The 27,690-nt window shown below is 40.3% G+C and overlaps 2 protein-coding genes and 1 gene segment (V, D, J or C); all 3 read right to left on the reverse strand.

Annotated features, from left to right (window-relative positions):
* LOC128312485 (immunoglobulin lambda-1 light chain-like) overlaps positions 1–27,690 on the reverse strand; it is a 442,895-nt gene that overhangs the window by 359,149 nt on the left and 56,056 nt on the right. The gene's annotated exons all lie outside the window — the stretch shown is intronic.
* Positions 1–27,690, reverse strand: part of LOC106988621 (immunoglobulin lambda-1 light chain-like) — a 505,411-nt gene that overhangs the window by 345,720 nt on the left and 132,001 nt on the right. The gene's annotated exons all lie outside the window — the stretch shown is intronic.
* The window catches only part of LOC106988734 (immunoglobulin lambda variable 5-39-like), a 603,934-nt gene that overhangs the window by 331,611 nt on the left and 244,633 nt on the right, over positions 1–27,690 (reverse strand).

The following is a 27,690-nucleotide window of genomic DNA, read 5'->3' on the forward strand; positions in this document are numbered from 1 at the left end:
AAGTACAGTGGATAAAAGTAGTAACCCATGGTGACTGAGTAAAATTAAACCCAGTATAGGGCTTTTCCTGGTATTTTCCCATGTACATGTATCTTACCCCTGTTGAACATGTGAAATTTGCAAGTTTGTAACTTGCCTCGGACATGAATGTATTACAGCTAACAGTTACTCTCTTGTGTGTATAGTTTCCCTTTTTATCAAACCAATGTGAGTTTGGGACTTTCTTGCCACACTCTTATGTGCAAGAAATGTCCCATTAATTTCATTAAGTATTACGTTTTAGAGTTCCTGTCCTTCAGCTGGCTAACTGCCTAATCTGTGACTATACTGTGAACCTTTCCCCTTTGCCATTTCCAAGGACTCTTATGTAACTGGAGTGCCATCTGAGTATTGGTTCCTGAACATCAACACCCTTGACTACTTCTGTGGGTTCCCAGGATTGAGTGTCCCTGGGCATTTTCCAGTGCTGTCCCTTCTTTCTTCCACCTCTGATTCAGGTACCTACAAGCCTCTGTGCACCACTTAAGGAACCTAGGATGCTGTCTATAGACCTGAGCTGGGAGAAGTCTTTCCTGTTTTCTGTTGCTCTCTCCTCTTTCAAAGCATCTTATCTCTCCTCCCTCTTCCCTCCTCAGTCTTGTTAAATTCCCTAAGCTTTACAAAAAGCTGGGAATGGTTAGTCATCAGGGGCTTTGCATCCCTTCTAGAATTGGGGAGGAAGGACTACAGATAACAAAGTAGTTGTGAGTATACTGTCCATGTTTTAGAGAACTTCCTGAGTGTAGATTCTGTTGTATTTATTTGGTCAATGATTGATTGATTTGCACTTTGAACATTTTACTAGGCCTTTTCAGTTAGTTTGCTTGGGCCGAGGCACTTTGTTAATATTTCAGCCTGAACCTGTTTTAGGTGGAGAGAGAAGGAGAGAGAGAGAGAGAGAGAGAGAGAGTGTGTGTGTGTGTGTGTGTGTGTGTGTGCGTGTGCACGCACAGTTGTTCTAGTCTCAGGTGGAAACTTCTGTGTATAAATAGATATGCAGACCTCTGCATACTTGTCTCCCTTGTTCTGTTCGTATAACAAATTCTGTTTTTGAAAACAGTAAAAATATGAAATGTTTTAGTTCTTTGTTTTTGTGGTTGCTTGGTATTATCAACACTGTTAACTGTTGTTTGCTATTTAACTAAAGTATGCCCCTAAAGAGTACAAATTGTTATTTATTGCCAACTACAGGTTGAGTGATACGACCCCTGTCTACCTCCTCTTGCTCTTCCATTCTCTGCCATGCTACTCTACCATTTTCCCCACTGGTGCACTGTTTTTGACACATTGGCCTTGCTTTTTTTTTCAAGCAAATCATATTTTTTCCCTGTTCCAAAGACTTTCAATTGTTGCTTTCTTTCTTAGAATGCTCATCTCCTAAGCCTGCATGACTTGCTACCTCGCTTAATTGTTTGACACTTCCTTTAGTTTATTGAGCTTCACCAGTGTTCTTAAAAGATACTGACAATGAAATGATACCTTTTTCCTCCTCCCTGCTAAAGGCACTTTAAGCCTCCCCACTCCTTCTTTCCTCTCCAATCTGGTTAAATTTCCTAGGTTTTCACAAAAAGCTAGGAAGAGATAATCATCAAAAGCTTTGCTTACCTTAGAATTGAGCTAGCTTGAGTCAATTTCTGTGCCTGCAACCAAAAGACAATGAATATAGTGAGTTGAGTTCTTTCAGGAGCTTTCTCTGTTTTTCTATTGATACCTCTATATTTTTTTAAGGCAATGTCACTTTGTTTTGTTTACAAATATATTGAATATCTGTCAAGATTACTATTTTGTTATTGCCTTTTGTGAATTTCCATGTCTATTTTGCTTGCTTGTTCTTTCAGATAAAATTTATTATTTTGTTAATGTTGCCAAAAATTGTAAGTAAAATAGCAATTATAGTAATAAAATGCTTTTTTGAAAAAAAAAGTTTTCGTTATTTATCTTTTCACCAATAACATGGCATATTTTTAGTTTAAGTTAATTTTTATTTGATACCACTATGTACACTCTTTGCCTTCCTGCCAATTTTAATTATTTTTGACCATATTGCATTGGCCCGAACTTCCAAACAGTGATATGTAAATGAGCTTTCTTGTTCTTGGTTTTAGTGAGAAATGCTTTACCATTAAAGGTAATGCACATACTACTTAATTTCTGTCTTTAGAATTTTTAAAGAAAATTGCTTAGTTTTATTGGATAGCTTACAATATCTATTGAGGCAATCATTTACATTTTCTTTACTAACCTAAGGTTTTGCTCAGCCTGATTTCACACTTTTCTATCAGAAAGGTTTTGCTCAGCCTGATTCATACTTCTCTATTAGAAACCTTCCTTTCCTGAAGTAATATTTCCACTTGGGGTTGAATATTATCCTCTCTACTCAGAATCCCATTCCTTTTCTCATTTCTATTATTAAAACGTATTTCCTTTTCCCCTCATTAGATTTGCCACAGCTTTATCAATGTTTCTGATTTACTCTTCCAAGGAACAACCCTTGATTTATTATCCCAACTAATTTTTTTTTGTTCCCTATTTTTTTTTAATTTTTTTAAACGTTTATTTATTTTTGAGACAGAGACAGAGCATTAATGGGGGAGGGTCAGAGAGAGAGGGAGACACAGAATCGGAAGCAGGCTCTAGGCTCCGAGCCATCAGCCCAGAGCCCGATGCAGGGCTCGAACTCATGGACCGCAAGATCGTGACCTGAGTCAAAGTCGGACGCTTAACCAACTGAGCCACCCAGGCGCCCCTCCCTATTTTTGTCTTGATTCATTAGACACCTCTATTTTCTTTAGGATTCTTTTTTTTTTTATAAAGACACTTTAACAGCTTTATTTTTGTTTAATAAAGGATTTAAACTTTGCCTACCTTTGTTTACAGCTTTGAGTCTTAAATATTTTGATGCATACTTTCATTTTTATTAAAGTTTTCATTCTGTATACCTTTTTTGGTAAGTTAATTCCAAAGGCGTGAGAATTTGCAGACTGAATGTTTTAGTCTTAAATTTATAGTTTACTGTGAATTAAGTTTTCCTTGGAACTTTTAAGGTATGGGTGTGGGTACATACTAAATGACTTTGTATACATCCTTTTCAAATCACTACATGGGGTATTAAAAAAGGATATGATAAAAATAATGAACTTTTAATTCTAGAAATCTGTTCCCCCAAAATGAATATAGTATAAAAGGTAAAAGCATGAAAATACTCATTTGAAAGAAATTCCTAATAATAAAACTTGGAAATGTTGAAGAAAAATTATTCATGATGTTGAGAGTAGAGAATAAGAAATTTGATCAGATATCAAGGGTGATCAGATATCAATGGTGGGGAATTTTCTATAAACGGACCCAGCAAGATTCTTGTCAAAACTGGACTGAAGGCAGAGCCCAAATTTGGGGATATATTCATTGTCTATTCCTGTATAACAAACTATACCACAAAACTAACAGCTTTATTTATTTTTTTTACTCTTCCACTGTGAGAGTTGGAAATCCAGGAGCAAGTTAGTTGGGTTGTTCTGGAAATTACATGTTGTGGGTGTTCCATGAGGTTGCAGTCATCTGAAGACCTGAATGAGACTGGAAGATTTGCTTCCCAGATGGCTTACTCACATGGCTATTGACAGGAAACTCCCAATTCCTTGCTCACTGTTGGGAGAAAACCTCATACTTCCATATGAGCCTCTCTTCTGGGTTACCTAAGTATTCTCAAGACATGCCTAGCTAGCTTCTAGAACAAATATTCGAAGGAAGTGAGCAAGGAAGCTAGACTGTCTTTTATGACCTAATCTCAGACATTTTACTCTGTTGTTTCTACAATATTCTGTTCATTAGAAATGAGCCACTAAGTCTAGCACACATATCAAGGGGAGGGTAATTAAGCTTTACCTTTGAAGGGAAGAATTTATGGGTATAATTTTAAACCACCAGGTTTACATACTTCCTATGTGCAAAATACATTCACCTCCTCAGAAGGCCTCCAAAAGTTGAAGTCTAGAATCTCATCATCTTAATCAGGTCTAGTTGTAGATCAAGTCCTTGGGTGGTATTCCTCATTTGCAGTATCTCAAGTACCGTTCCCTGAATCTGAAGACCTGTGAACAAAAGAGATAAGTTACCTGCTCACCTACATGCCCACCCAACAGCAGTGGGACAGGCATAGAACAACTTTCATAGACATGCCTGTTTAGAAAGGGGAAGAGGAGATGGGAGTCACTTGTTAGTGGCAATTTTGAAATCCCACCAGGTATACATATGCTGGCAGTTCATTGATTAGGATGCAAGACCTGGAGATTCTCTTGGCTTTGATGTCTGGATTCTTGATTCCGCCCTATGACATACTTGCTTTTATGAAAGAAAGTTTATAGCTAAATTGAAAACTGTGTGTCTCCTGTTAATCTTATTGGTGTTCATGCCAAAGAACTCCACTCCAAAGCTACAACCACACATCTCTTCAAGGTATGGATGACTCTCTTGGTTTTCTGCTGAGAATGTTGAGAGACAACACCCATAAGCTTAGTAGAAGCCCCACTGTGTGATTTGAGGTGATCTTTGAGCCACACCCTTAAATTTACTCTTTAGAGGGCCTTGACCTGACTGAATGGTGCTCTGAAGCATCACCTTTGATCCTTCTGAGCCTTAACAAAGAATTTTACAGCCCCACTCTCATCTTTAGATCACCTTTCTTCAGTGCCCTGGGTTATGATCTTTGCTTGGTAGCCATTAATTTCAGCATCTTTTGCCATCTGAAGAGACGGAATTTTCAAAACCTGCAAGTTCTGGCTCCTGTTTTAACAGTCCTTCCCTTAACTTTTTTTTTATTTCCCTTCATATTGTACTATAACCAACAAGAAGAAGCTAGGCAGTACTTCCAGCTCTCTGGCTGGAAATCTCCTTAGCCAGATGAGTCAATTAATTAGGTACATTTTATCCTTTTCATATAAACTGAAGGTGATGGTGATACCAAACTTTCTGCCACTACATAACCCCTTTCTCAATTTTCTAATATCATGTTCCTTACTTCCTTTTAAGCCACACTGGAGCATTCTCAAAGTCCAGTTTTTGTTTTTATTAAGTCTTATACTAACACACTTCTCAAAGTCCTTCCAGCTTTAGCTGGAATATGTACACACACACACCCCCATATATTAAAGAGAGATTGCAGTAGTATGAAGGAAAACTAGCAGGATACCAATTTTTGTATACATTTGTATGATCTGAAACTTAAAGGAAAAAAAAAGACTAGGAACTTCTATAGTAATCTAACTTCTGAACTATTTGGTCTTCCCAGGGTAGGAAAAAACACTCCTTAAAAATATTAACAAATTTTATGCAGTGAACTTGCATTGTTTTGAAAACTTTACTTACATAAAATGAAGACCTTATTTTCTTTGCTCCAATGAGCAGTTGGAAGTATATCTTACATGCTTTTTTTGGGGGTGGGGGGAAGGGAATTGATCATAAACTCTTCATGTATTACAGCTTCTATTGTGCCCTACAGATTGACAAAATTTTGGGGTTCTGTTTTTCCTAGACCCACCTCCTAAAACATTCACTGGATCATTTTAGCCCACTTCCCTTGACTTTTTTCTCTATAAGTGGCCAACATTTAGGTTTTCCAGAGAGCTAAAATATCTATCCATTTGTCAGTCAAATCAGGTTGATAAATATTTGGACCCAGAATCAGCCAGGTGGCAGGCTCATGCCACCATTCTTCATCTGGGTCTTTCATTGTGCCAAGCACCAGGATATGCCAGCATATATGGTAGTACTCAGCTTCCTCCTCGAGCTGAGCCCCTGAGAAGGTGAGGGCAGTTTGACCCCAAGAGGAAGCCTGAGAAATGTGTGGGAGTCCCTGAGTGTTGGTTGTGTGTGTCATAAATCAGTGTTTGTCCAGACTTCTGCTGGAACCAGTGTGGATAGTTACCATTGGTGATGACTACTGTGCTGGAGCCACAGCTGACAGTAACTATCCCTCTGGGATGGTTGGAAGGGCTCCTGAGTCACCACAGCCTGAGAACTAGTCTCTAAAACTGAAAACAGATGCAGTGTAGGAATTAAGAACAGGATCAGGGGATCACTCCAAAGACCAGTCTTTGAAATCTCTATGAACCTAGACAATGAATGAGTAGAGAGAGGACAAAGAGAGGGATCCAGGCCATGGTGCAGATGTCCCAAGGATCTGCTGGCTTCTCAGCTGATGCTGAGCTCTCTGTTGGCTCTTTTATTCCCTCCTGAATGCCCTGGGTGAGGGATATGTGTGTGGTGTATTGTGTCAATCTGTTCCCTTTACTACTTCCTCAACTGTGTCCTTAGCTCAGAAAGCAGCACCCTCACCAGAAAGACAAGTTTACCTGATGAAGCAACCTTTTACATGGCCAATGAGTCCAGAGCCCTTTAAATTTTAAGCTCTGAGTTTGTTTCAGACTGTGCTTACTTCTGAGGGAATGCATAGTGCCACCTGAGGGCTTCTTCAAGACAATGTGAGTAGTGATGGGAAATAGGGAGAATGGATGGTCATCTGTTCATTCATTCAACTAACAAATATTGTTTTAATTCCTTTGATTTTTTTTTCCCCTACAACTTGTAGCTTGCCTTTCACTTTCTTACTGGTATCTTTTGATGAGCAGACGCTTTTACTTAAAAAAATTTTTTAAACTTATTTATTGAGAGAGAAAGCAGGGGAGGGGCAGAGAGAGAAGGAGAGAGAATCCCAAGCAGGCTCTGTGCTGTCAGTGTGGAGCTTGATGCAGGGATTGATCCCACAAACTGTGAGATAATGACCTGAGTTGAAACCAAGAGTTGGATGCCTAACCACCTGAGCTACCCAGGTGCCCCAAAAATGACTCCTTGGGCTTTTTTTTTCTTCAAATATCGGCCATTATTTCTTTTTAATTGCTTTAAAAAATTTTTTAAGTGTATTTATTTTTTTGAGAGAGATGGAGAGAGTGAGAGAGAGAGAGTGTGTTCATGAGCTGGAGAGGGGCAGAGAAAGAGAGACAGAATCCTACACAGGCTCCACACTGTTAGCTCAGAGCCTAATGCAGGGCTCAAACTTAAGAGCCGTGAGATCATGACCTGAGCTGAAATCAAGTGTCAGGTGCTTAATGCTCAACTGACTGAGCCACCCAGGTGCCCCCTAAATTTCTCTGAAGTAAGCTTTATGCCCAATGTGGAGCTTGAACACATAGCCCTGAGACTGAGTCACATGCTCTACTGACTGAGCCAGCCAGATGCTCCAGAAGCTTTTACCTTTTATGAAGTCTAATTTATCAATTTTTTCTTGTATCCTTGGTACCTTTGTGCCTTGTCTATGGTAAGGTTTTGAAAATATTCTCTCTCCTTTTTTTTTTCCCTAAAAGCTTTATTGTTTTGGTTTTCACATTTGAGCCCATAATCCATACTGAATTAATTTTGTATATGGTGTAAGGTAGAGTTAAATTTCCTTTTTACTTTTTCTAATACAAATATCTAGTTGTTCTAGTATCATTTATTTAAAAAGAACCACTTTTTCCTTTGACTTTCATTGGTGTCTTTGTTGAAGATCGAGTGACTATATAGGTTATTCATTTATTTATTTCTCCAGCTTATTGAAGTATAATTGACAAATAAGATTATATATATTTAAAGTGTACAATGTGATGTTTTGATATATGTATATATTGTGAAAAGACCACAATTAAGTTCATTAATGCATCCATCAGTAGTTACTTTTTTGTGTGTGTGTCTTAAGATATACTGTCTTAGCAAATTTAAAGTATACAATAGTATAAAGTGTTGGTTTATTTTTGAAACACCCATACCACACAGTCTTAATTACTGTAGTGTTATAAAAAGTTTCAAGATTATTAGGGCTATTTTAGGTCCTTCAGATTTCCATGTAACTTTAAAATAATTTAATAATTTCTGCCAACTCACTGGAATTTGGGGATTGCTTTGAATATCAATACCAATTTGAAGATACTTAATATCTTAAAAATATCGAGACAATTTTTACTTATTCCTTTCCAATTTTTATGTCCTCCCCACTTTTTTTTGGAATGAAAATTAAATCTCTGATTTAATTCAGGATTCACTTTGATGAGGAACATTAGGTCAAATTGGTCCCTCCCATAAAAATGTTTTATGGACTTTTGTTGGTAACAATGAATTTTCAAGAAGGAAGTTTCCTGTAACACATTTTACTTTTTATGCAATAATAAGTCATTAAAATATGATAGCACAAGCTGGCACTTTCTGGGAGAGGATATCTATATTTGTGGGAACAGTGGGCATGTGTTAAGTCATCAGGCTTTGGCATGTATAAGCTCTGAAAATGAATACTATTTTCTTTAAAAAAATTTTTTTAAGTTTATTTATTTTGAGAGAGAAAGAGAGAGAGAGAGAACAAGGAGAGGGGGCAGAGAGAGAGAGAGGGAGAGAGTCCCACGCAGGCTCCACACCAGCAACACTGAGCCCCATGCCAGGCTTGAACTCACGAACCATGAGATCATGACCTGAGCTGAAACCAAGAGTTGGACACTTAACCAACTGAGCCACCCAGGTGACTCATTTGTTCATGAGGTGAGCACATTTCACTGGTACGTTCAAGTACTGTGAAAGCACAATTCTCATATTACTGAAAGCATAGTTATCACATAAACAGTGAGCACATGCCTAATATAAGTATCCTGTTAATGAAGGAGCAACCAGAATGGTAAAGCTGACTCAATAAGGATATACAGAAATAGGATTTATATAGTCTGGGTGGTGGGGGGGATGTTGAAATAAGATAGCTAAAGTATGTTTCCTAAATTATATACCAAGCTGGTGAAAAATCCTAAAACTGTAACTCTTGGGATTATCCTTTCTATTTTACTTCTAATCTGTTTTCTACCTGCTAATCTAAATTTATCAGTTATAAAATATCTGTACCCTAATCAATTTTTTTTTAAATTTTTAATGTTTATTTATTTTTGAGAGAGAAGGAGAAAGAGTGAGCATGAGCCGGGGAGGGACAGATACAGAATCCAAAGCGGGCTCCAGGCTCTGAGCTGTCAGCACAGAGCCTGATGCAGGGCTGGAACTTGTGAACTGCGAGATCATGACTTGAGCTGAAGTTGGACGCTCAACTGACTGAGACCCCCAGGCACCCTGGACCCTAATCAATTCCTAGACAAATAAAATTTAAAAAATCTTTTTAAGGTCTGGGGCGCCTGGGTGGCTCAGTCAGTAAAGCATCTGACTTTGGCTCAGGTCATGATCTCGTGGTTTGTGAGTTGGAGTCCCGCGTAGGGCTCTATGCTGACAGCTTGGAACCTGGAGTTTGCTTCAGATTCTGTGTCTCCCCCTCTCTCTGCCCCTCCCATGCTCATGCTCTGTCTCTCTCTCTGTCTCTCAATAATAAATAAATGTTAAAAATTTTTTTAAAAAATAAATAAAAAATCTTTTAAGGTCAGATGGGATCATTCACTGATTTTATTCATTCATTTAAGTAATAAAAATTCATTGAGAATTCCTGGGATGGTGGTTATCACCTCCCAACCTGGAGGGAGGAACCAACACCGTAGGAAATCACTCCAAAATCACACTGTCCCAACACTTCTGGCCAACACAGGAAGGAGGAAAATCATTCCCCCCAACATTTGTCAGGCTTTGTTAATCCAAGAAGGGTTGGGGGACTGAAGCAGAAGGGACCATCACATGATACTGGGCGGTGGGATAGGGGTGTGCTGGACCCTAAACTGGCTCCTCAAAAACCAGGGGAGAAACATCCACTTCTTCTCTGGAGGTGAAGTTCCTGATCACCAGCTCATTTCTTACCCTTCATGAGGCTGTCACTGCCCTGGGGAAAACTTTCATTCTGTAGGTTAATGACAGGGTTGTCAGGAGTGAGATAGATTATGGTTCTGTGATATGGCAATCGTCTTGGAGATGTTCTGGGCTGCATGTGGGACCATTTAAAAAAAATATTTAGTGTAACATTCCAGGGTCATAAATTGCCTTTTTGTTGTATTTCCTAATTTTGGATTATATTTTCTTGAAAAACATTAAAAAAATTATTTTAAAATAATCATATAGTGGGTGCCTGGCTGGCTCAGGCGGGAGAACATCCAACTCTTAATCCCAGGGTTGTAAATTCAAGCCCCACGTTGAGCATGGAGCCTACTTAAAAACAAACAGGGGCGCCTGGGTGGCTCAGTCGGTTAAGCATCCGACTTCGGCTCAGGTCACGATCTCGCGGTATGTGGGTTCGAGCCCCGCGTTGGGCTCTGTGCTGACTGCTCAGAGCCCGGAGCCTGTTTCAGATTCTGTGTCTCCCTCTCTCTCTGACCCTCCCCCGTTCATGCTCTGTCTCTCTCTGTCTCAAAAATAAATAAACGTTAAAAAAAATTAAAAAACAAACAAATAAAATAATCATATACTCATAGGTTGTTGCAAAAATAGTACATGGAGTACTGTGTATGTACCCTTATTCCGCTTCCCACATTGGTGACATAATTGGAAACATATAATAATCAAATAATCAAATAATCAAAACCAGAAACTTGATATTGGTACAGTATTGTTAACTAGACTACAGACCTGATCTACTTTTCACCATATTTTACATGCATTCATTTGTGTGTGTGTATTTCTACACAATTCTTCCTGTGTCTCCATTTGTGTAATCACCATCACAGTCAAGATACAGAACTGTTCCAGCAAGACAAAGGAATCACCTCATGCTACCCCTTTATATCTGCGTAACTCTCCCATCCTTGTTCCCTGGCATCCTTAATGTGGCCTCCATCTCTATCACTTTGTCAAATAATTTTTATCATGGTAGAAACATGTTAATTGCTGATAGTGATGGAAATACACAAAGATTAAAGAACTGAAATAAACACTGAAAGCCATTCACAGGCCCTGACTACTGCCACATTTAATGAGACCTTTTTTGAGACTTGGGTGTTAAGATATTTCGAGGAAGGCACAAAAGAAATGTTTTTCCCTAGACCCAGGATTCACATACCTGGTCCTGGACTCTTTCTTCACCCTTGTCGGCAGAGTTGCCTACTAAAACAATCGATGGGTGTACCTGAGGGTGGAACTTTCCATTCAAGAATACATTCATGTCTGAGTTCATTCACTGGATGAAAACTCATCAGCTCCTGTACTGGAGACATTCTTCCAGGATTCTATCAGGAAGAATGTATCAGAGAGCAGAATGGCAACATATCCTGTCATGCAGGGGGTTATGGTCTAACAGCATGACCACCTCTGGACCATCTCTGAAATTACAGGTTATGATTGTTTGGATTTTCCTGGGGTACATCAGGATGATTCCAGTCATGGAGATGCTACTATGATAGAGCCTTTGGAAACTAAACAATTTTTATATTTGTTCATACATTCATTCAACTTCATAAAATTTTTATTACAAACAGAAGATGAATTGAAAACAAATTCTACCCTCTTGGAATTTAGAGTCTATTTGAGAAGAGACTGGGAAAAAAAATATAACTCAGAAAATAGGTTGTCGTAATACATGAGTAAGTGGGGTAAACTTGTCTGGAGAGGTCAAGTAACTTGACTTGGCTGGACCCAAGGGTAGGGCTGAGAAGTTCGATCACAGAGGCTGAAAAGGGTTGAAAATATCTCAGTTAGGATTTTGGACTTGATGTCTTAGATTGTGTATGTGACTTTTGCAAGGAGAAAGGTCAGGAGCATACTTGTAGTTTAGGAAAACAGATGAAATATGGATGCAGGGGGATGCTGGATAGAAGGAAAGGAAAAGAAGAGTGGGGTAAGCTCAGAGAGAAAGGAGGAAGAGAGTCCTGTCTTGGGACTTAAAGGAAATGATGTTTCAAAAAGGAAGATGTCAGTATTTTTAATGGATGGCGAGGGAGCAAGTTAGATGAAAAGTAAAATGCATCTATGAAGTTGCCAATTAGAAGCTGTTTCCTGACATTAAGGAGAGTACCTGAGGAGGTAACAAACAAGGAAGTCCTTCTGCAGAGGTCTGAAGAATGAATGGGAGAGCTGGGGCAGGGTGGGTGGTGGTGGTGGTGTGGGGAAGGATGGGGGGTAGAATATCAAACCATAACGCCCACTCCTCCATGGAAAGACCTCAGAAGAGAGAAGCAAGCACCAATCTGTGGAAACAATGTTTTTGTTTTGTTTTGTTTACAAGAGAAGGGGGACCAGAAGGGGAATCAGGGCATAGAGTCCTTGTTTACATAGAGAAAACAGCAATTTTGGGCATAGGACTAGGGAGCCAAATTTCTTTGTGAGAGCGAAAGTTTGCAAAGCAGCTTTTGGGTTAGGCTCTTTTTTCTCCCACTTGCTTCCCTGGCTTTACCACTGAGAGATTAAGAAAGGAAACAAAACAAAACAAAACAAAACAAAACAAAACAAAACAAAACAAACCCAGCTCAGGCCAAACTGGATTTGCAGCCTAACCAGGGGCAGCAGGCAGCGTTTAAGTATTTCTTCCTACACTCATCCTCCCCTAGGCCCTAAATTTACAAGAAAAAAAAGATCAACTGGTTGTAAAAACATCAATCTCAAGAGGAGAGAAAGGGAGATAGGGGCTGGAGTCAGTAGTCACCTAGAGGGGCAAAAACAACAGAAAAGGGTGGACTCTACTTCACTATAACCTTGCCTGGGCTCTGTTTCTGAGCAGATCATTCCTCCTTACTCAAATTCATAGAAGTAACACCATCCTGGACTTCAGTGCCTTCTCCTCTTCTTTTGTTTGTTTGTTTGTTTCTTTTTTTTTTTTTTTTCTGAGAGAAAGGGCACAAGTGATTGAGGGGAGAGAGACAGAGAGAGAAAGAGAGAAGGGTGGGGCTCATCCAAAGCAGGGCTTGTGTTTTTACCCCAAGCAGGGCTCATGCTCACCTGAAGTGGGGCTCCAGCTGACCCCATGTGGGACTCGAGTTCACAGATTGTGAGATCATGACCTGAACCAAAGTCAGATGCTTAATGACTGGGCACCCTCCTTGTACTTTTCTAATCTGAATAACTGATATGCCTGTAGAACGGTCAAGAAAATAAAAAGACACGTATAGAAACGTACACACTGTGTAAAAAGAGGCATCAACTCCACATTTTAACAACATGAATTAGAATTAATTAGAGCATCGAAGCTGATTGATTATTTGTTTGTTTGTTTAAAGTAGGCTCCACGCCCATCATGTGGTTTGAACTTAAGGCCCTGAGATCAAGAGTCGAATGCTCTGCTAACTGAACCAATCAGGTGCTCCTAGAATGTCAAGATTTAAAATAAGTGTAATGTTCTCAGGGCTCCTGTAGGTTCAGTCAGTTAAGCAAATGACTTGATTTCGGCTCAGGTCATGATCTTGCAGTTTGTGGGTTCAAGCCCCACATTGGGCTCCGTGCTGACCGTGAAGGGCCTGCTTGGGATTCATTCTCTCCCTCTTTCTCTGTCCATCCCCTGTCCCTCTCAAAATAAATAAATAAACTTTTTAAAAATATTAAAAAAATATGTGTAATGTTCTCAAAGATACAATAAGGAAAAATAATAGAAACAAAGGATAAAGAGGATATGTTTCATCAAAAGACTTACAGTGGTCCTCAGGGCCCTGCATAGCTTCCTCCTCAAGGTTTTGCACAAATATCCCCATGTCATTTTTTATTCCCATTCTCTGCTTTATTTTTTATCCATGGAACTTACTACCTTGTAACATACTACACAATATATCTCTGCTCTCTCTGAAAACATATTCTCCATGAGGTCATTGGTCTGTATCCTCAGCACCTAGAACGTGGCCTAACTTATAGTGGATATTCATAAATACTCGTTGAAATAGATCAATAAATGAAGAAGTGCAAGAGATATAGGAATTAAGGATAAGGAATTAGTTTATGGATTTATTATCAAATAAAGCAAGGGCAAAAGGCAAAAAGGATGGAAGGAAGATAGAAAGGGAGAGAGGAAGGGAAGAATGAAGGGAGGGAAGAATAAAAGAACATTTTCATATCAACCTGGATGTAAAATAATACACAATACATGTGACGTGAGGTTGTGTGGGTTGGACACTGGGGGTGGAACCAAAAAGAAATGAGAAGGGTACCTAGGTGGCTTAGTCGGTTAGGGGTCCAACTCCTGATTTCGGCTCAGGTCATGATCTCATGGTTCATGAGATTGAGCCCTGCATCGGGCTCTGTACTGATAGCTCAGAGCCTGCTTGGGATTCTCTCTCTCTCCCTCCTTCTCTGCCTCTCCAGGCCAAAATAAATAAATCAACTTACACACACACCCCTGAGAGCTTGCTAAAGTGCTTAGTGTTCAATTGTAGGTGAGCTGTCAGTGGAGCCACAGACAACTGAAGGCTTGCCTGTAGCAGTAGCATCTGCTTTCTCATGGGGCCGGCTATGGGCAGGCCTTGGTTCCTTACCATGTGGTCTTCTCCATGGGGTTGTGTTGAGCAGGGTATCTTACTTCCCATAGGACAGATGATCTAAGAGAAAGCAAGAGACAGCAACCAAGTCAAGCTACTATTCTTTTGTTAATAACCTAGTATCAGAAGTCACATCCTGTCACTTCTGCATTCTACTTGTTAGAATCTAGTTGTTATGTAAATGGGTTAAAGAGGGGCTCAGTATATTGGCCCCTGTGTTGTTTTCTTCTTCAGAAAGGACTATGGCCATTACCCTGCCTGCACCAAAATTAGGTTTTACACATCCAGTGGCTTTAAATATAGATCAAATAAGCATGTATTTTGCCATTTAGAGCCTGCCTGCTTTGCCTGCCCCACGAGCCTGCATTCAACATCTGCTAGCCATAGATGAGAAAAATCCTTGTACTATAAAAGATCCCAAACTGCCTTCTAGCTATCTGACCTGGAGACTCCTGGCTGTGTTGCTGAATGACATCTCCTAGACATGTAAGCCCTTCTCTGATTCCCTTTGTACCTGGGAATTCTTTACTTTACTTTTCTGGGTGTTGGCCCTGTGCCATTCTTTCTGGAAGGGTTACTGCAGTAAGGGACTTCCTGCTCACCTGACCTTTCCAAGTGCCACCCAAATAAATTTCTCTGTGTGTTACTGTCCTCTTGTTCCAGCACTTTTTGTTTGCCCTTTTCCTCAATCAGCCTTAGATCCTCAAGCTCACTAACCACATTTCTTTGATGCCAAATAATTTGAAATTGTATTTGGAACTTCATGAACATTATATTGCGTTGATGTCAGATCCATTATAGTCCTCTAAGTAATTTTGATTTTTTTTTTTTAGGTTTATTTATTTTTGAAAGAGAGAGAGCACGAACAGGGGAGAGTCAGAGAGAGAAGGGGACAGAGGATCTGAAGCAGGCTCCACATTGACAGCAGTGAGCCTCATGTAGGACTCGAACCCATGAATTGCAAGGTCATGATCTGAACCAAAGTCAGACGCTCAATTGACTGAGCCACCCAGATACCCCAATAATTTTGATTTTTTAAAGCAGGCAATAGTTTGATTGAGGTCATACTGAAGACCCTGTCTTTTCAAGACGCAACTCAAATCTCAGTCAATCTTTTTCTTCATTTAGGCTTCTTGGGAACTGCCCACCACATCCCAGATTCGGAGATGAGCCAGAGATTTAGGCAGAAATTATACACAAATGTCAGTTTCCCCCTCTGCACCCTCTTCTTTATAGAATTCCCCCCTTCCTTTCCAGTGGCTCTGAAGTCTGTTGACTGACTGTTTCTTCAAGACAGCTAGACTATGGGTTTACTTAAGGAGTTTTAGCCTTGCCAATCCATGCTAACTCCAGGCTAACAGCCATAAAAACTGGGGACTCTGTGTCACCATACCCTTAAAAAAATTTAAATTTCCATCCATTAACTCCCTGCATTTTCTTCATTGTCAGGTGTTCAGATAGTTGCTTTTTAATACTTTTTTCCCTGGAAGGCATAGTTGATATTTGCATAAGGTTCTGTCTAGGAGGAGCTCATACAGATATACCAAAAGCAGAGCCCATCTGTTTTTTAAAAGAAGACTTCCCAAAGTTCTATAGCACAGTTATATTGTACTTCATTTGCTAGGACTTTGTCACATGTCCACCAATAGCTAGGAAGAGTGGGATATACAGCCACACTTTTGTGTGACAAAGAAGGGATTATTGAGTTCTTCTTACAAAGAGCTCCTTGAGTGTGTAAGTGCATCCCAAAGGATGTGTGTGTTTTTATTTTTGAGAGAGAGAGAGAGAGAGAGAGAGAGAGAGAGAGAGAGAGAGCGCGCTCGCACATTAGTGGGGGAGGGGCAGAGAGAGAAGGAGACAGAGGATCCAGAGTGGGCTTTGCACTGACAGCACAGAGTCCAATGTGGGGCTCGAATTCACTGAACCATGAAATCATGACTGAGCTGAAGTCGGACACTTAACCAACTGACCCACCCAAGTTCCCCATTACTACATTAATCTTATATGGCAGGAGCTGTATATAAAATGCAGAAATATGAAGGCAAGCTTTGATAACAATTGTGGGAATATTGAGAACAAAAATTAAAGAATGCATCCAAATTTAGAAGTATAATTATATTGATTATAGTTATATTGATATTAGTAAAGTTTTGGCATAAAGAACCTTTTTGGAGAATGGGGTAATTTTTAATACTTGGGATTTTATACATGTGTGTTGCATTAAATGCAACCCACTTAAATACATGTTTAGTACATGCAGAGTGTTTCTTCTGTTTGCACTTGGTCAGCCAAGTGCGTCATGGAGGATGCTCCTTTTTGGAGGAAATATGTTTGATCTCAGCCCTTAGATCTGATTATAATCTTCGAATTATGAAATAATTGGACTTTGTTTTTCCTGAATCAGTTCCTTCCAAATCATTCATGTTTTCCTTCCACTTTAGGGCTTAGGTAGTTATAGGAGTCAATCCAGACCCTTGCCTTCACCTTTCAATAAATGGTCCACATTTAGGCTGCTTGAAAGTTGATGTGTCTGATCATGTGATCTTTTTTTCACAAAGGTTGGGGTGTGTTTTTGTCCTGGTTTCTTATCTGAATCTGCCACTGTGCCTCAGGCCACCACTGTATACCAGCCAGCAGTAGTACTCAGTATGGTCCTCAGGCTGGGCCCCATGAGGGTCAGGGCAGCTTTACCTCCAAAGAGGGACCTGAGAACCGGCAAGGGTCCAGGAGTGTTTGCTGTTTGTGTTGTAAATCAATGTCCTGGGGGCTTAGCCGGGCTTCTGCTGAAACCAGTATGGATAGTGAGAATCAGTGACTGCTCCAGTGCTGGAGCCACAGGTGAGAGTGACTGTCCCTCTTGGGGACTGGTCAGTGAGGGCTCCTGAGTCACCACAGCCTGGGAACTGATCCCTGAAACGAAAATAGACACATGTTAGGAATGAAGAATAAAGGCAGAGGGATCACTTCAAAGGCTGGCCTCTGAAATCTCCATGAACCTGGGCAGTGGGGGAGGAGGGGGAGGAGGAGGAGAGGAGTCCAAGCCATGGTGCAGATGTTGGAAAGACCCCTTGCCCCAGAGCAGAGGCTGGACTCTCTGATGGTTCTTTATCCCCTACTGAGTGTGGTGTGTGAAAGGGGTGTGTTTGAATGTTGCATTATGCAAATCCGAGCCATTTATCACCCTCTTCCACTGCATAGGTCTTCAGCCCTGACAGCTACTACATGGTTAGGGTGTGGGCCAGGGGTGGCTGTGTGCTGTGGATTTACCTCTTGGGAGGAAACAGCTGCTCTGAGCTGCTCACAGGCCAGTGAGCAACTGTTCAGGGTCCATTAAATTGGAAAAACTTGGGTTTCTGCCAGTCCTCTGAGAAGACCCACAGTGTCTCCTGGTGGCCTCCTTGTGCTGAGGGTGTATGGTCTCATTCATTTAACAAATAACTATTGATTTACGTTTTTAACATTGCAACTGTATTTGACAAGCCATTGCACACTCATTGCTGTCTCTTCTTTGCTCATTCCTGTTTGTATTTCTTTCTCCAGTTGTTGAAGATCCCACCTCAGTGTCTATTTTTTTTTATTTTATTTTATTTATTATTTTTTTTAAGATTTTATTTTATTTGAGAGAGAGAGAGTGTGGGGGGTGGGTGGGGGCAGAGAGAGAGAGAGAGAGAGAGAGAGAGAATCTTAAGCAGGCTTCATGCTCAGTGCAGAGCCCAACACAGGGATACCACAACCCTGGGATCATTACCTGAGTTGAAATCAAGAGCAGGATGCTTAACTAATTGAGCCACCCAGGGACCCCAAGATTTTATTTTTAATTAATCTCTATACCCAACCTGGGGCTTGAACTCACAACCCTGAGATCAAGAGTCACATGCTTAGCCGACTGAGCCAGCCAGGCACCCCCCACCCCACCCAGTATCAATTTTAGTGTTACATGGTCTTAATTTCTGATCTGAGTGTTCAGAGTGATTAAAGGAATTGTTTCATGACCAGGTGACTCTAAGGAAGTTATTAATTTGAACCTTACATTGAATAAACAGCTGGTTTAAGTCAGAATTATTTTAATAATTTACTTTAGAGAACTTTAAAAAAGAAGCCACTACAGACTGAGTGTTAAAGCTTTTACTGTGAATTCAGTAGAGACTAAAGTCAGCTGTGTGAATGATCCACTAAGTCTACAGGACTAGGCATCCCCACCCAACTATGGATACCAAGGTTGGGGAAGCTTTCCTGGCTGGCAGTGCTCCATGCATAGTATCACACATTGGTGCCAGGAGAAGTTAGCACGGTCTATGACTCCACTGAAAACTGGAAGCTTTTGCTTGGAATTCTCTTGGACCCAGCCTGTGTGCCTCTTCCTTTGGCTGATTTTAATCTGCATCTTTTTTTGTGGTAATAAGCCATATCTATGGGTATAACAGGTTTCAGTGAATTATCTGAGTCCTTCTGGGGAATTATCAAAACTGAGGTGACCTGGGGGACCCCTTAATTTGCAACTGGTGTCAGAGTCGAGGGTATTTTGGGGTACCTTCAGACTTTGGGGGACCCTTCAGACTTTTCAGGGTCCAGACTCACATCAGTTTGTTTTGTGACATCTGTGACATCATTCTGGGTCACCTGTTATGAGGCAACTCCAAGTGTCTTGGCCTGTTAAGATGCTGCAGGACCAACATAAATGGAAAGATATCCTGGACACTCAAGCACACCTTCTTAGTCCTGTATTTTTCCACTGCTTTTGGAAGTAGACAAACTGCAGCAAATATAAATCTCCCTCTTACCACAATGTTTATTGTGGTAAAACATTCATAACATAAAACTTACAATTTGAACAATTTTTAAGTGCACAATTCAGTGGCATTAGTAAATTCACTTTGTCGCACTCTATTACCATCGTCACCACCCAGCTCCAGAACTTTTTATCTTCCAAAATGAAATTCCATATCAATCAAACAGTGCCTGCCCATTCTCCCCTCCTCCAGTACCTAGGAACCAGCACTCTACTTTATGTGTTGACGAATTTAACTACTCTAGAGATCTCATGTATGTAGAATGATATGGTGTTTATCCTTCTGTGACTGGCTTATTTCACTTAGCATAGTGTTTTCAATGCTCATCCACATTGTAGCATGCATCAGAATTTCCTGCCTTTTTAAAAAAATTTTTTAACATTTTTACTTATTTTTGAAAGAGAGAGACAGAGCATGAGTTGGGGAGGGGCAGGGAGAGAGGAGACACAGAATCCGAAGCAGGCTCCAGGCTCCCAGCTGTCAGCACAGAGCCCGATGCGGGGCTTGATCCCACAAACTGTGAGACCATGACCTGAGCTGAAGTCGAACGCTCAACCAACTGAGCCACCCAGGGGCCCCCAGAATTTCCTTCCTTCTTAAGGCAGAAAAATACTCCATTGCATATATATATATATATATATATATATATATATATATATATATCCATCCATCTTTCAATGGACACTTGGATTGCTTCCACCTTTTAGTTGCTGTGAATAGTGCTTTTATGAATATGGGTGTACAAATATAAGACCCTACTTAATATTATTTTGGGTATGTACTCAGGTGAAATTTCTGGATCATACAGTAATTTTTGGTTTAATTCTTTTTGAGGAACCGCCATACTCTCTTCCACAGTGGCTGCACAATTTTATGTTCCCACCGGCAATATACAAAGGTTCCAGTTTCTGCATATCCTTCTTAACACTTGTTAGTTTGTATTCTTTGGCAATACCATGATAATGGATGTGAAGTGGTAGATTATTGTGATTTTGATTTACATTTCCTTCATGGTTTATGGTTAATGATTTATACCATTATGCTCTAATGGCATAGGGCAACTTGTCAAATGTTTCTTGGACACTTGTATATTTTCTTTGGAGAAATGTCAGTCAAGTCCATTGCCCATGCTGTAATCATTTTTATTTTGTTGTTCTTTACATAGCCTGGATACTGATCTCTGATCAGATATAAGATATACAAATATCTTCCTATTCTGTAAATTGCTTGTTCACTCTGTTGTTAGTGTCCTTTGGTGCACATACATTTTAATTTTGATAAAGTCCAATTTATCTGTTTTCTTTTTCTTTTTTTGCCTTTATTTTTGGTGTCATATCTAAGAAATCATTGCCAAATCTAATATAGGTGTATCTCAGAGATATTGCCAGTTCAGTTCCAGACCACAGCTGTAAAGCGAATATCTCAGTAAAGTGAGTCAAGTGAATTTTTTGGTTTCCCAGTACATATAAAAGTTATGTTTACATGACACTGTAGTGAATTAAGCATGCAATAGCATTATGTCTAAAAAACAACATGCTAAAAAATGCTAGCCATCATGTGAGCTTTCAGCAAGTCATCATCTTTTTGCTGGTGGAGGGTCTTGCTTCAATGTTAATGACTGCTGACCAATCAGGGAGGTGGTTGCTAAAGGTTGGGGTGTGGCAATTTCTTAAAATAAGACAATAATGAAGTTTTCTGTGTTGAGTGACTTTTTTCAAGAACGATTTCTCTATAGCATGTGATGCTGTTTTGATAGCATTTTACCTTCAGTGGAATTTCTTTCACAGTTGGAGCCAATCCTTCAAAACCTGCTGCTGCTTTGTAAGTAAGCTTGTGTAACATTCTCAATCCTTTGGTGTCATTTCAACACACTGTACAAATCTTCACCAAGTTCCATCTCAAACCCGAGTAAGTTCCACCTCAAAAGCCTCAATTTCTTTGTTCATCCATAAGAAACAACTCCTCATCCGTTGAAGTTCTATCATGAGATTGTAACGATTCAGTCACATCTTCAGGCTGCACTTGTAATTCTAGTTCTGTTACCATATGTACCACATCTGCAGTTACTTCCTCCACTGAAGTCTTGAACCCCTCAATGTCATGTGTGAATGTTGGGATCTACTCCTTCTAAACTCCTGTTCATGTTGCTCTTCTGACCTCTTCCCAAGAGTCATGAATGTTTTCAACAGCATCTAGAATGGTGAATCCCTTCCAGAAAGCTGTTCATTTACTTCATCCAGATCCATCAGAGGAATCACTACTATCTATTTGATGTCTTTAACATTTCTTCAATGATGCGACTTTAAAGTCAAATTACTCCTCGATCCATGGGTTGCAAAATGAAAGTTGTACTAGCAGGCATGAAACAACATAAATCTCATTGTACATCTCTATCAGAACTCTTGGGTGACCAGGCACATTGTCAATGAGCAGTAATATTTTCAAAGGAATCTGTTTTTCTGAGCAGTGGATCTCAACAGTGGGTTTAAAATATTCAGTAAACCATGTTGTAAACAAATGTGCTGCCATCCACTTGATGTTCCATTTATAGAGCACAGGTAGAATAGATTTAGCATAATTCTTAAGGGCCATAGGATTTTTGGCATGGTTAATGAGCATTGGCTCCAATTTAAGTCAACAACTGCATTAGCCCTAATGAGACAGTCAGCCTGTCCTTTGAAACTTTGAGGCCAGGAACTCACTTCTCCTCTCGAACTATGAAAATACTGGACATCATCTTCTTCCAATAGAAGGCTGTTTCATCTACACTGACAATCACTGTTTAGTGTAGTCACCTTCATGAATTGTCTTGGCTAGATCTTCTGGATCACTTACGTATTAGTGATCTTATATATTAGCAGCTTATATATTAGCTTATATATTACTTATATATTATAAGTATACTCTAAGTATACTTACATACTTCTAAGTATATTATACGTATACTATACTTATACACTGTAAGTATATTATAAGTATACTATATATATTACTTATATATTAGCACTTGATAGTTTTTCTTGCACTTTTATGTTATGGAGATGGCTTCTTTCCTTAAACCTCATGAACCGACCTCCGCTAGCTTCAGACTTTTTCTTCTGCGGCTTTCTCACCTCTCTCAGCTTTCACAGAATTGAAGAGAGTTAGGGTCTTCCTCTGGATTAGGCTGTAGCTTAAAGGAATGTTGTGGCTGGTTCAATCTTCTATCCAGACCACTCACACTTTCTCCAGATGATGATAAGGCTGTTTTGCTTTCTTGTCATTTGTGTATTCACTGGAATAGAACTTTTAATTTCCTTCAGAACTTTTTTTCCCCATTCACAACTTGGCCAACTGTTTGGCACAAGAAACCTAGTTTTCAGTTTATCTTGACTTTTGACATGTCTTCCTCATTATGTTTAATCATTCCTAGTTTTTGATTTAAAGTGAGAGATGTGCAATTCTTACTTTCACTTGAACATGATGAGGCCATTGTAGAGTTGTTAAGTGGCCTAATTTTAGTATTGTTGTGAATCAGGAAATAGGGAGACCCAAGGGGAGTGAGAGAGATGGGGGAATGGCTGGCTGGTGCAGCAGCCAGAACATATACATTTTTCAATTAAGTTTGCCATCTTATATGGGCAGGGTTTGTCGTGCACCAGGACAGTTACAATAGTAATCACAGATCACCATAACAAATCAAATAATAATTAACAAGTTTGAAATTAACAAACAAAATGTGACACAGAGACATAAAGTGAGCAAATTAACAAAACAAAATGTGACACAGAGACATAAAGTGAGCAAATGTTGGAAAAATGGTGCCGATAAACTTGCTCAATGTAAGGTTGACACAAAACTTCAAATTATAAAAATGCAATATATTTGTGAAGTGTAATAAAGCAAAGTACAGTAAAATAAGTTATTCCTCTATCCTTTATTAGGTGTAGGTATGTTTCATAGGCATTTGTGACCCTCCCATAAATAAGCTGAGTATTTACTACTCATGGGGGAATGGATAGCTCATGCCATTTTCCCTATCCGTTAGGACTCTGATCTCCACCTCCCCTCAGTTGGAGAGTATGTGGAGAAGCCATTCTCTGGTCCAAATTTTCTGAACTACCTGTAGTTTCTTGACTTTCAGATGACAAGATTTTCCACAAAGATTATGGGGAACTCTCCCAGGATAAGCAGATGCGGAGGAGTGAAGAAGTCATGATTGGTCAGAGGCAAAGGTTGTGATGCAGTTGCAACAAAATAGACACTACTATGATGGGCTCTAGAGTTGAGAAGTCTCCCCAGGATCCTGAAGTGCGATGAGGGGGGTAGGGCCTGGTAACTATGCATCCATCAGTCTTTGAATACAAGCTGCACCTAGAAGAGTTAATGGCCTTGGGTGATCCCCTGCCCAAGGCTTAGTCTCATAGCATGATTCAGTGGACACCTGTTGGCTGGTTACACTCAGTTGCTGGAGAAGGCATGGTTTAGTCCTAGAATGGGGAGTTATGACAGGGCATCACTACATCCATTATAGGTCCACCTCATATCCATGCTCAGATCCCCAGGCTTCATACAGTGAGTCTTGGGAACAGTTCCTCCTGAATGTGTTTTGGTCTCTTTTCCAGATGGAAACTTGAAAGAGGTCATTCAGTGGGATGAAATGCAGATCCTACTGCTGAAGGTGGTCTCAAGAATATAACCAATGTTAATTGTCCTCTGTCTCCACCACTCATATTTGCCTCAAATTTGGCTAGTCCAGGTGCCTTCCCTGGTGGGGTTACCCAGACTCTTATTCCCGAGTGTGAACCCAATCACCATGTCTTTCTCAGGCTATATTGTTGGATCTATCTACTTATCGCCCAAATTAGACCAAGAAGACATGTTGATAGATACCATTCATGAGAGCCACAAAATTTTCTCTACTGTATCCTGTTGATCAGCCTCAATTGTTCTTTCCCATTTGGTGGCTTCTCTCTTTGCCTGTTGTTCTATTGTCACAGAGGGTGTCAAGTGACCCAGAGCTGAATTTAAAGTTTATTGCAACTCTTGCTGTGTCTTCTCATGTATGCATTTATGTGTAAGAATCATGACCTCCACACCCATACAGCTCAGAGTTTTAGGGGATGAACACACATACTCCCCAAGTGGATCACCAGTTGTGATGAAGAGAGGGACTTCTACTTGTACCCTTTAGTACCAGGAACCATATGATTTTTCAGTTCAGGGCAAAACACCATAAATTAATTATGCTTTAGGGTGAATATGCATTCTCAAATATGGCTCCCCAGGAGAAAGGCTGTGTCTTGAGGTTGGTATCTCTGCTGCAATGTCAACTTACCTGGCATTTATACCCTCATTGAATGTGGGACTCTTGGGGATCAGCATGTCACTCTGCAGATGAAGTTAACCCTTAAACTGCTGACAGCTTGAAGCTGAACATTGAGGCCTCACAATAGCAGGGGCAAAAAGCAATTCTTTGAAGGGGGATCTGAGTTACCTGTGCTAACATACCTGGGCCTACCCAGTGTGGTGTGTGAGGCACAATCAATAGAATATATTAATTTAGGCAAGGGACCTAAAGTTCCAACTGATCCTTATTAAAACTCTTGACCAGGGGCCCTGTTTCTTTATGATTTATACTCAGCCTTTGGGAACCTCAACCCTGTGTTCTTCTGGGATGCTGTAGTGAATACTGGCTCATAACTCATGAGGATCCTCCTTGACAGGCACAGAGATTTAAAAATTTCCATTCCGTCATATCAATTTGCAATGAGGGTCTGCTTATCTGCTCCATTGTGTAAAATGTTTTGATATATCCATTCTGCAATTATTCACCTATCAAAAACTCCTTGATATCTTATTCTTTCATAATTTTAAACCTTACCTTGCAGCTCTTTTTGAAGATATTTTTGGGGAAAGAAATAAAGATCAATCATGGGGGAAGTAGACTTGATTTAGAGAGAAATGATGCTTGCCTCTCTAACATACCTTCCCTACAGATTCTTGCTCTGTGTCAATCCAGTCCCCAACCTTCCCATTGTCCTGCCTACCCATTAGAGCTCTGCAGTAAACACCATGGAGAAGTCTCTGTAGGGAACATGCACAGAGGGCAGAGTGGCCAGTGGTGGGCTGCTTTTCTTTTTTTCCTTTTTAAAATTTTTTTAAAATTTATTTTTGATAGAAAGAGAGAGAGAGAGAAAGAGAGAGAGGGACAGGGGAAGGGCAGAGAGAGAGGAAGACACAGAATCTGAAGCAGGGTCCAGGCTCAGAGCTGTCAGCACAGATCTCAACATGGGCCTCAAACTCACAAACCATGAGATCATGACCTGAGCCAAAGTCGGACGCTTAACCAACTAAGCCACCCAGGAGCCCTGCTTTTCTTTTCTAAACTTCTTTCCTACCTCCAAGACAGAGATCAGTTTTGTAAATTGGATTTAGAGGCAGGGAAAGAAACTGCATTCCCTAGAGTATAAGTCATCTCATACTTACATTAAATTTTTGCATTTGTTACTATATTTTGGAATTGGCCCTATTGTTTTGGATTGTTTTCATTTTATTTTATTTTAGACGTTCCTTCAAGTCAGTAAGAGGGAGGTGTGATTACTTCCTTGTTTCCCTTAAGTGTCACCTTATATATTTTCCTGTTAAGTTTATCATTACACATGGAGTCACAGCTGTATAGTATGAAACTTTTCTTTTGGTAATTAAATGCTGGCTGGCCTGTATCAGAACTTGCTATGGTGAGAGAGAGAGAGAGAGAGAGAGAGAGAGAGAGAGTATGAGTGTGTAAGTTTTTATTTTGCTACTTCTGTCAATAACCAGGCAATTGATGATATATATCTTTGTACTGGCTTTTATGAGTACACTATTATATTTAAAAAAAAAGTGGATTAAAAATGAAACATTTTGAAACTTACAACAATGTATTTGACTGCTTCCTCTGTGACTGTGGAGACCAAACTCTCTGGGCCCACACTAGCCAGGTGCATCATCTGTGAACCGAAGATGGGTGACATTGGGAGCAGAGGGTGAGCCCAGGAGTTTGTGTCTCACTTCCGCATCTGCCTCTGTCTCTGTGGTAATGGTTGCTGAACCACAGAACACAGTAATACTCAGCTTCATCCTCTGACTGCGCCCCCGTGATGGTGAGGACGGCCTTCTGTCCAACCAGGGAGCCAGAGAATCGGGCAGGGACCCCTGGGTTCCGGTAGCTGGTCCCACCTATCAGACCCTGGAATCTCTGGTAGGGCTTCTGTTGGACCCAGCTGGCATAATTACTGGTGGTGACGGCCCCAGTACTGGAGCCACAGGTGAGTGTGACTGTTCCTCCAGGAGTTGTTGAGAGTGAAGTTTCCTGAGTCACTACTTCCTGGGAAGTGGCCCCTGAAAATAAGTGAGAGACCAAAGATCTGGAGAAAGGACAGGGGCATGAAGGTGCAGTGTGGCCTCTCCCACCCCCAGTCCAGAAAGTCCCCCTGACCTGTGCAGTGAGACAGAAGAGTGAACAGGAGAAGAGCCCAGGCCATGGTGTAGATGCCCCAGCGTTGAGCTTCTCAACACAGCTCAGCAGAGTCAGCTTGCTCGGCTCCCATGATAACTGCTATCACCTGTGGGGGCAGGGCTCTCATGTAAATGAGCTCCCCTCCCAGGAGTTCTCAGCAACAGTGTGGCCAGGTCACAGCTACTGAGCTTTTGCATGTCAGTGGAACCCTCGGCCTGAAGGACCTACAGCTAGCCCTCCTCTCTCATGTCTGCCTCCCAGCCCTCTCTGTAACTTTTTTTTTTCCCTCCTTCCCCCCACTCTGTCTCTGATTTTTCAAACCTAGTCTCTTTCTTGGTCACCTGAAAATGGGTCACAGCAGTTTTTCCAATCGTAGAATATGTGCTTCCAGGACCAGAATAGACCTAGTAAAGTGTTGTGATTCCTTTTCGAGAATGAAAATTATGAGATATAATAATAATAATAAATAGGTAATTAATAATAAAGTAGGTATTATCTATAATAATAAATAGGTAATAAATAAGGTATCCAAAAATGTTACAGACTGGGGAATCCCTAGTGGACTGCTGGACTCACTGGTGTGATGGGCCCCTGGTCCTTTACAGGGTGTGTTTCCCCTCCTCAGGAGCCATGGTGTTTTTACCAAGGACTTTGATGTACTTCCCACCTTCTACTCATCTTGTTCAAATAAATCAATGTCAGCAATATAATGCATCATTGTGAGTTCTGTAGAACATGCAGATGGTCCAGTTTTCTTGGGGATATGTTGGGTAAGAGGAAGAATAAAAATAGTCTTGGAGCAACACTTTAAGTGTACAACTGTCCACTCTATATGAGTGTGAACAGCACCTGATACTCCATATGACAACTGATAGGTATGGAAAAGTATGCATTCACCAGTTTTATGACTCTATACCATGTGTTCAACAATACTCAGAATATTAATATTAATATTAAATAACCAAAGGTCACTTTAGGGCAGCAGTGAGGAAATTAT

The sequence above is a fragment of the Acinonyx jubatus genome, chromosome D3 (assembly GCF_027475565.1).
Source record: "Acinonyx jubatus isolate Ajub_Pintada_27869175 chromosome D3, VMU_Ajub_asm_v1.0, whole genome shotgun sequence".
Classification (NCBI taxonomy): domain Eukaryota; kingdom Metazoa; phylum Chordata; class Mammalia; order Carnivora; family Felidae; genus Acinonyx; species Acinonyx jubatus.